The following is a 9,881-nucleotide window of genomic DNA, read 5'->3' on the forward strand; positions in this document are numbered from 1 at the left end:
AACATTTGCCCCAATGATCCTGTCAGTAGTTTGTCCATGTCTGCACAAGAACTTCACTGACACCAAATGGAACATTTCCATCAATGATCCCTTCAGTAGTTTCTCCATGTATGTCCATGCAGTTCACTGACACGTAAAGGAGCATTTCCCCCAAACAATCCCTTCATTAAGTTGTCTGTGTCTGCACAAGCATATCACTGACACCAAATGAAACATTTCCCCAATGATGCCCGCAGAAAGACACCAGTGATGACAAAACAAATAATTTCCTCAAATGAACCCTTCTGTAATTTGTCCACTATTGCTGCAGTCATTTACCGGCACCAAATAAAACATCTCCACCAAAGATCATTTCAGCAGTATGTCCATGTCTATACAAGTACTTCACTAACATCAAATGAAACATTTCCCCCATTGATCCTTTCAGTACTTCTTCTATGTATGCCCAAGCACTTCTCTGACACCAGATGGAACATTTCCCCCATGATTCTTTCAGTGGTTTGTCAATGTATGCACAAGCACTTCACTGACATCAAATGAAACATTTCCCCCCGTGACCTCTTTAGTAGTTTGTCCATGTTTCCATAAGCAATTCACTGTCACCAAATGGAACATTTCCCCCATTGATCCCTGGACAAGTACTTTTACTGATACCAAATAAAGGATTCTCCCCAGAAACTCCTCCAGTAGTTTGTCCATGTATGCACAAACACTTAACTCACACCATATGTAACATTTCCTGCAGTTATCCCTTCAGTAGTTTTTCCATGTCTACACAAACACTTCACCAACAACAAATGAAACATTTCCCTCTATGACACTTCATTAGTTTGTCCATGTATACCCAAGCACTTCCCTGACATCCAAATGAAACATTTGCCCTAGGACCACTTCAGTCATTTGTCTATGTCTGCACAAGCACTTCAATGACGCTATGTGTTCCTATTTTGAGCCAATGTCCACTTTATTTTAGATTTTAGTCTGCTATCTTGAGCTAAGAAAGAGAGACCAGATGGCTTAGTGGTTAAGGTATCTCCTCCAATGCACAAGGTACAAGGTTCGATCCTGACCTCCGACTAATGCCTGTTTGGAGTTTGCATGTTCTCTCTGTGTCTCCGTGGGGTTTCTCCCATGTCCAAAAAACATGCTGAGTGTTTCCATCTCAAACTCACCAATGAATGGAGCTGTGGGCAGCAGCACAGACTCTACATGGTGCCCAATGGGGGGAAGAGTTGTAAAAAGACCAACCACTTTGGGCATCTATTGTGGTGCGCAGTATCCTCAAGATAGGAGAACACAGATCACAAACTCCATGCCGTGGCAGGGCTAGCCACTCAATGGTGTAAAAATATGGCTCTAGGTGATTCGGTCATGTTGACTGTCACCAAAAAAAATGGGCATGGGTAGTTACCGGTGATAAGTGGGTTGAGGACCCGGCCTACTCTCTGACCCACACCAGGGACCCATGCTGATGGTGGGAGGGGTATAGGTGCCCCTATTGGCCAGTGTGTGCCCACCACTGGCCGGTGTCTAGTTGCCCAGCCTGGGTTACCTGGGATAGCTCTGTTGAGTGAAAGCTGGACATAAAACCAACCAACCTGCCATGAACTGAGAATTGCTACGCTTAATGTAGGTTCACTGACAGGACGCAGCTTAGAAGTGGATGACATGATGATACGGAGGAGGCTGGACATCCTATGTATCCAAGAGATGAGATGGAAGGGCAGTGCAACAAAGCCACTTGGCTTGGGATCCAGACTCTACTACTCAGGTGGTGGACAGGCTAGAAATGGTGTAGGAATTGTGGTGGGACAGAGGCTTCAGAAGTCAGTGAGGGATATCATCAGAATTAATGACAGACTCATGGCAATCAGACTCCAGTGTAATGATAGGACAGTATTCATAATCTCAGCCTATGCCCCACAGCAGGGTTGTGATAGTGAGGAAAAGAGTGCATTCAGACAGCAGTTGCAGGACCTACTAGATAAAGCAGGACAACATGAATTGGTGTTGATAATGGGTGACTTAAATGCACATATTGGGACAGACAGAACAGAATATGAGGACTGCCTGGGTCCACATGGGTGGAGCAATAGGAATAAAGAAGGAGAAGCCTTTCTAGACTTCTGTCTGGCAAATGGCTTGATAGTAGCCAACACATGGTTCAGAAAGAGAGACAGTCACAAGAACACATACAAGAGTAGCCAACATGCAACTCAGGTAGACTTCCTCCTAGTAAGGAAAAGGCACAGGGGTAGAATCCATGATTGCAAAGTCATCCCCATTGAAACAGTCGGTTCACAGCATAAACCAGTAGTTGCCACAATCAGCTGCAAGCAGTGGTCAGAGAAGGCTCTAAGGTCAACAGAGGCCAGGCTGAAGGCCTGGAAGTTGACTTGAGAGAAAGTACAGCAGTTCAAGGAATTACTCAGGGCTCTAGCACCCCAGGAAGAGGAGGAAATAGGTGGAGTTGAAGAAGAGTGGCAGTGCCTAAAAACAGCATGTGTTAGGATTACAGAAAAGATATGTGGCTGAGCCAGTTATGGAAATAAGGTACATAAGGAAAGCTGGTGGTGGAATGCAGAAGTGCAGGAAGTAATCAAAAGAAAGAAGGAGTGCAGGAAGAAGTGGGAGATTGAAAAGACTGACCAAGCTAGGAAAGACTACTGGTTGGCTAACAAAGAAACTAAGAAAGAAGTTGCAATAGCAAAGAATAGGGCATCAGAGGCACTCTATCAGCTTCTGGAAAGTGACTCAGTAAGGGGCACAAAGAAACTATACCAGGTTGCAAGGCAAAGACAGAAAGATAAAGAAGATAGTCAGACACCCTTCATAAGGGATTCCAGCAACAACCTGCATACCAGCCCACAGGACATCAAAGGCAGATGGAAGGAGTATTTCCAGCAGCTTCTGAATGAAGAAAACCCCACAGAAGCGGTACTGCCCCAGAAACAGCCTACAATGAGAGTAGAAGAGGAGCCCAGCTTAGAAGAAGTAAGAGCAGCACTAAGGAAAATGAAGTCAGGGAAAGCAGCAGGCTCAGATGAGGTCACAGCAGATATGATAAAGATGCTGGGTGAGCTAGGGGAGAAATGGCTCCTGAGGGTACTAATTGCAGTGTGGAGAGAAATGCATATCCCAGATGACTGGAGAATAAGCATACTCATGCCAGTGTACAAGAACAAAGGGGACATCCACAACTTTGGACAGTACAGAGGCATCAAACTCCTACCACATTGCATGAAAGTTCTGGAGAGGGTGATTGATAAACGGATACGCAGAATAGTAGAACGTAAGATGGGAGATGAACAGTTCGGATTCAGATCAGGATGCAGCACAATTGACCCGATGCATTGAGACATATACTTGAGAAGAAACTAGAGAAGAGGAGAGAGTCAAACTGGGCTTTCCTAGACTTGGAGAAAGCATATGACAAGGTCCCTAGAAAGCTGATCTGGGCAGTACTGCGGTGGTTTGAAGTCCCAGAAACATTGGTAGAATTAGTACAGGCTATGTACAAGGACCCAGTGACTCAAGTATGAACAGTGTTTGGCCTCACTGAGGGGTTCCCAGTGGGAGTGGGTGTACACCAGGGTTCAGCTCTGAGCCCACTGCTGTTCATACTGGTAATGGACTACATCAGCAAACAGGTTGGAGGGGTCAGAGCAACAAAGCTGCTGTATGCAGACGATGTGGCAGTACAGGCAGACTCTGATCTAGAACTTCAGCAAAGGATAGGAGAATGGAATGCAAATCTGAAGGCACATGGGATGAAACTAAGCACAGATAAGACAGTGGTAATGGTAGCAGATTGGGGAAATCAGAAGAAGCTGAGAATAGAGATAGATGGGAAGATAGTGGAACAGGTAAACTGCTTCAAGTATCTGGGAGGGGTGGTTGAGGAGAAGGTCAAAGCTAGAATCAGAGGGGCTGCAGCCAACTGGCATAGAGTATCAGGTGTAGTCTATGAGAGAAGAATGCCAAAGAAGCTGAAAAGTAAGGTGTACAAGACAGTGGTGCGACCAGTACTACTGTATGGTACAGAAACCTGGGCAGTAAAGGCAGAACAGTTGAAGAAGCTAGAGGTGATGGAAATGAAGTGCCTGAGAAAGGTGGTAGGATGCACACTGTGGGACAGGCGAAGAAATGAGGACATAAGAGCAGAAGCCAAAGTAGCTCCAATTGCAGAAAAGATCAAAGAGAACAGATTACAATGGTATGGGCACATGTGTAGAAAAGCAGAAGACAATCTGGTGAGGGAGATTTGGCACAGACAGGAAGAAGGCAAGAGGAAGCAAGGGCATCCAGCAAAGAGGTGGATGGATTGTGTGAAAGAAGATCTGCGACAGTCAGGCATGAGTGTTGAAGAAGGCAGGAGAGTGGCACTGAATTGAGAGAGTTGGCGACAGTTAATACGATACCCTGACCCCATGTAAATGGGAAAAAGGGGGATGATGATGATGATGATGATGATCTTGAGCTAAGAAATGAGAGGTATGCAAACCTCTTAACTGCTGCTGCTTGATTCCTTTCTCTCTTCACATTTGTATATACATACACACGCAGGCACACACACACACTTTTGCTCTCATTCATGCAAGCACACATACACTCACAAAAATGGACATAAATATAAACACACATACACAGAAATACATGCACACACTGTTTTATTTTTACTTTTACACTCGCTAAACAGCAAAAGGGCTGCTTAGCGAGTGTAAACTAATAGCTTGCTTGATCTCACTCGCACTGTCATGCATGCATACAATCACACACACAGTTCTTTTTGTTCATTTTCTTCTTTTTTTTATTTTACACTCACTAAATAGCAAAAGTGCTGCTAAGGAAGTGTACAGTAACAGCAGTCGCTAGCTTTCATTCAGTGTTATATACAATGCTCCATGTATCTTTTAAATTAGTGTACTGTAATCTCCTTCACCCTCCTCATTGTTGTAATGGCAACACATAATAAGACAATACAGATGTTGTGGGTTAGAACTATGCAGCTATATTTAACATCCTACTCCAATATTTTTTATGTTATACCTTTATGCATTATCTGCAGAAAACCATTAGGGAGAAAGACTTAAACCAGAAAATGAAAATAACTAAATTCTTCTATAGACAAAGAACAAGGAAGATGCAAGTCCAGAGTTTAACTCCACCAGAAAACTGATAGGAACAAAAATGAGGGTTTTGTCCACATTGGAAAGTAATATAGGACTGGGGAAGGTGATGTACAATATAATTTATCTAAAATGACACTGTGGGCTGGAATGTATGTCACTTTGCTAACAGACAGTTGTTAGTCATCCTGAATTCATACCCAAATTTTAAACGCTGGGATTGTCCCTTTAAGCACAAACATCTCAATCTTGGTCACTGATGTAAAAATGATTATCTTATTAATAACATATAAAGATCATTCACATCGAGTGGTCTTTAAATACCTTTAAATGGCCCTTGCAGAATGCCAGTACAAGCAAACACCCAACAGTGTGCTGAACTAATAGTAACTGGAACTTCCTATACTGAATTGGGGGAGTATAGCAAATTTGCTGTCTGATAAATTTTGCTCCATTTTCAACCCCCATCACCCCTAGTTAGCCCCCGGAAATTCCCTCTACCAGTTCTCCTGCAACTATTACTAAAGAATAGGCCCTCCTTCACCCTTCAAAGCTAAACAGTGCATTACTGGGCCTTGATAATATACCAGGATGCCTCCAGAATAACTTGAAACACAACCTATCAGGCACACTAGACTCTCTACTCAACAACAGCCTCCAAGCAGGCTTTATTCCTTGTGAATGGAGGACTGCATTCATAATCCTGATACACAAAGGCAGACCATCAAAAGGCACAGGGATCTACAGATCTGTAAATTTGACTAGTCTTGTATGCAAGACTATGGAAAGAATTATTGTGGACCTGATAAGCGAAGACATAGGAAACCTTCAAACAGTGGACCCATTCCCAGTTCCTTTTTTTTCAATTCACACATTATCTTTCTACACAAAGGAGGAAATTTAATTGACATTACTAAAGTTAGAAATATAGTACTCTTAGGTTCGTAGGAGAATGGTAGGCTAATTGCCCTAAAAGGCCATTTTAAGCTTAATTAATAACCCAAGATCAAAATCAAACCATGTATTTTGTATGTATGAGGTGAAGACCTCAGCCATTATTCTAAACGCACCACCTCTGAAATACTTGAAAAATGTACTCAAAAACAACTGCTAAACTATCTCCTATCCCTCAAACAACAAAGTTTCCATACCTTCCACAATACTAACACTGCACTTCTAACCCTTATAGATACTTGCAATGAAGCTAGAAATAAGAACAAACTAGTCTCCTCCTTATTTCTATACTTGTCTGAAGTCTTCAACAGAGTTTGTTGCAGCAAACTTCTACTTCAAATGTCCACATTAGGTGTATCACAGCCCATCCTTCTATGGTTCAAAAGCTACTTGTCTGATAGGTATTGGTCAGTAAAATGGCTTTCCACCTTCTCTACATACCTCCTAGTCACCATGTTTGTACCAGAAGGCTCTATGCGTGGTCTCCTCCTCTTTAACATTCTCACCAACACCCTCCACAGTTCCACACAACAGGCATCCCAAATACAATAAGATGATGAGTCTACTCTCATGTACACATCAGATAACCTGGCACATCTCCAGAAAAATACTCAGGAAATTTTAACAGCCATTAAAACTTGGCTTTGTAAATCTTGCCCCCCCCCAAAAAAAGGATACTACTATCCCCCCCCCAGATCTCTCTGACATGCAAAACAAAATTTAAAATCCTCTCACTTAATAATGCAACATCTAAAGTCACTTCTAATAGCAAATAATGAGGGAGCATATTGGATAATAAAAACTAATAGTTTATTTATTTATATATTTATTGACATTTGTTAATCGGGTTTGTCCATCTGGGCCAGAGACCCATTTTCAGTGGAGAACCGAGGAGAAAAGCTCCAGTTACAACCATTTTACAGTAAACAGACACTGAGTTAATAATATGTAAAAAAAAAATTCAGTATATAAACATTCAGTTAACAATATGTAAAAAAAATCAATTAATAATACATGAGTTCATTTTACAAATCAAATATAAAGAAACTCACAGTGTAGTATAAGCAAATAATTGAGTAATGTAACTCATAATAAGAAGAAATATAAACTAAATAAAATAAGGCTATTTTTAGTCATGGTACATGTTCAGAGACTCATAATATTGTCAGAGCTATTTATAATAGTTTGAATAGAGGAGTATTTGAGATGTGAGAGATGAGAATGCATGTATAGCATGCATGCATAAGGTGGAAAAAGGTGGCAGGAGGTAGATTAAGATGAAAAGGCAAGAGGGAAAAAGAAATTGGAATACATAAGGGTAAATACTGACTAAAAATTATAATAATGATAAAAGGTAGTGATAATGACTAATTCTGCAGATGACTGCAAGCTAGGAGCAGTCATTGAATCCCAAAATGACTTGGCCGTCCTGCAGGAAGATTGGTCTCAAATAAGTAGCTGGTGCCAAAATCATGGTCTGAAACTAAATTAAGTCATCTACCCAAAGGAACTACCGCATTGACGATACCTCTCTAAGAATGGACACAGTTGTTTAGGATTTGGGAACTTATGTGGACAGTGACTTGACTTTTGACCAACATCTGTCTATTGTAGCTAGAAAGTCCTTCTATATTGCACAGATTATAAACAAATGGGATTGTGTCTAGATCTATATATGTCATTGATCCCCTTTACTCAGACCTCATTGGGCCAGTCATTGCATATAATGCCCCCTTTGGCATTTATCTGTTCAGACACATGCAGCAACTGGAAAGTCCACAAAGATAATTTGCTAAATGTCCTACAAGGACCAAATGAAAGCCCTGTCACTATACTTGGTACCCTGCAGACTGCTAAGATGTGACATGTGTCTGGTGTAGAAGGCATCCTCTGATCCATTACTGATGGATTTACTGCACATTAGTAAGTCAAATTACCTCAGAAATACTCCGTCTAGGGATCTAAGCATCATATTTCACAGAGGATACCACTGCTATGAAACAGACCCTCCATCCACATAATACAAAGTTCATTCCCTGCCCATTTTCAAGTTCAACTTAGATCTTTGTATGGGAAACTTAAAATGTACACCAGGACTGCCCCTAAATTTGCTAAAACTATCCCATTAACTAACATGTACAAAGCTTCTTCCCACCTATCAAATTATCCAGCATACATCTACTTGTCTGGCACTAAGTACCATTCTACACCACTTTCTTTGGACTTTGTCATTCTGTTCCAGTGAGGAAAAACTTCTCTCTGTCTACAAGCCATTAAATCTGCTTGGCATGGTCTATATTTATACCATGTTGCTAAGGCCTGGAACTCCTTACCTGTATCCTTTAGGTCAATACCCTCCCTGAAGTCCTTTAAAAACATTCTGAAATAGTTCTTAACCCAACTCTGTCTCTGTTCTTATCAAGCCCAGGATAACAATATTCCTAAATATGAACAAGTTATAATTCATACCTTATACTTCTTACTGTGCCTTTCCACTCGCTTCCTAACTTTCTCTAGCTATGCAATAATTTGTTTTCCCCACTTCATATTGCAATTCCTGTATGTATTACACTAGCTTACCTAAAACTTCTAAAAACTGTCTAAAATTCCTCTAATAAATTATTTATACCAAAATGAAAGAACACTAAACATCTTTACAATAATGTTTCAGTTCTGTTGTATGAATCAAGAGAATGTTTCACTTCTGTTGTATCAACCCATTTACTGGAGCTGCAGCCACTGTATAGACTTATAATTGTTAATGGAAATACTTTACTGTATATACCTGTCTTGTAATTATGTTTGTTGTTTCATGAGAAATGTAACTTCTTAATATAAATGTACTGTGGTGGAACTTTTCTTCCCAGGCCTTCACTGAAAATGGGCTTCACCCAATCAGAATTCCCTGATCAACAAAGACAAATAAATAAATAAAATATATAAGTTGTATCTGTTTTTAACTAATGTTGCCACATTATGTCTAATTTGCTATAAGTTTTTAAACAGTAGATGTTTCGTGATATTTTTGAAGCTTGTAAAATCATTGGGTAATCTGTTAGTGAAGTACCTTGCACCCAGGTCTACACAGAAGTGGGAGTATCCATAATGATTGATGAGGGAAAGGGGTTTGGAAGCAGCCGGTGACTGACAGGTATGCAGATTTCCATGTGACATCATGCATACATTGGTTGCAGATGTACTTGAAAGGCACTGGTTCAAAAAATGCACAGTATGGTGTTTTGCTATCAATAAAAGTGAAGCTAGAAGCAGGGCTGCCAAGTATACAGAAACTTAGTCATGAAATCCTCTTGATCTCTGTAGCCAGATCCATAGAGTGCTTTCAACATTGCACATTCAGGTTCGGGATACAGTCATTACTGATCAGGAGGAAAAACTGAAAGCAATGCAATTACAGAATATAATGTTCATGTTACCTCTGCAACACACAGTTATATCCACCTGTAGAAAGGAACATAAAACTGATCTCAGGACGAGCAAAATCAGTAGCAAAATAACCATCTTGCACAAACTTCGATAAATTTTACTCTGTGCTCACTGGTAATTTATACTTCTTAGAACAAGAAATGTGTGCATCACACTTCAGACTAATATGTTTTATTTTGAATAGTTCTGATACCAACTTTCAACTCACTTCTATAGCTAAACCATCTGTACTTCAAATGAAAACTGTCGACAACTTTAGTACAAGGCTCATGTAGCGAGGCTATCCAGGACAAAGAACAAATCTAAGGAACCCATACAGCTGACTGAAATATCTATAAAGTGGATAGTTAACTG

General features: G+C 40.6%; 1 non-coding gene across 1 annotated transcript; it reads right to left on the minus strand.

Annotated features, from left to right (window-relative positions):
• Positions 1-9,394: 9,394 nt before the first annotated feature.
• LOC122796097 lies at positions 9,395-9,466 on the minus strand. The gene has a single exon (XR_006363930.1). It is a non-coding gene; the product is annotated as a small nucleolar RNA SNORD50 (small nucleolar RNA).
• Between the last annotated feature and the right edge of the window lie 415 nt (positions 9,467-9,881).

This window comes from Protopterus annectens, chromosome 2.part2 (assembly GCF_019279795.1).
Source record: "Protopterus annectens isolate FY-2018-M chromosome 2.part2, PAN1.0, whole genome shotgun sequence".
NCBI lineage: Eukaryota > Metazoa > Chordata > Ceratodontiformes > Protopteridae > Protopterus > Protopterus annectens.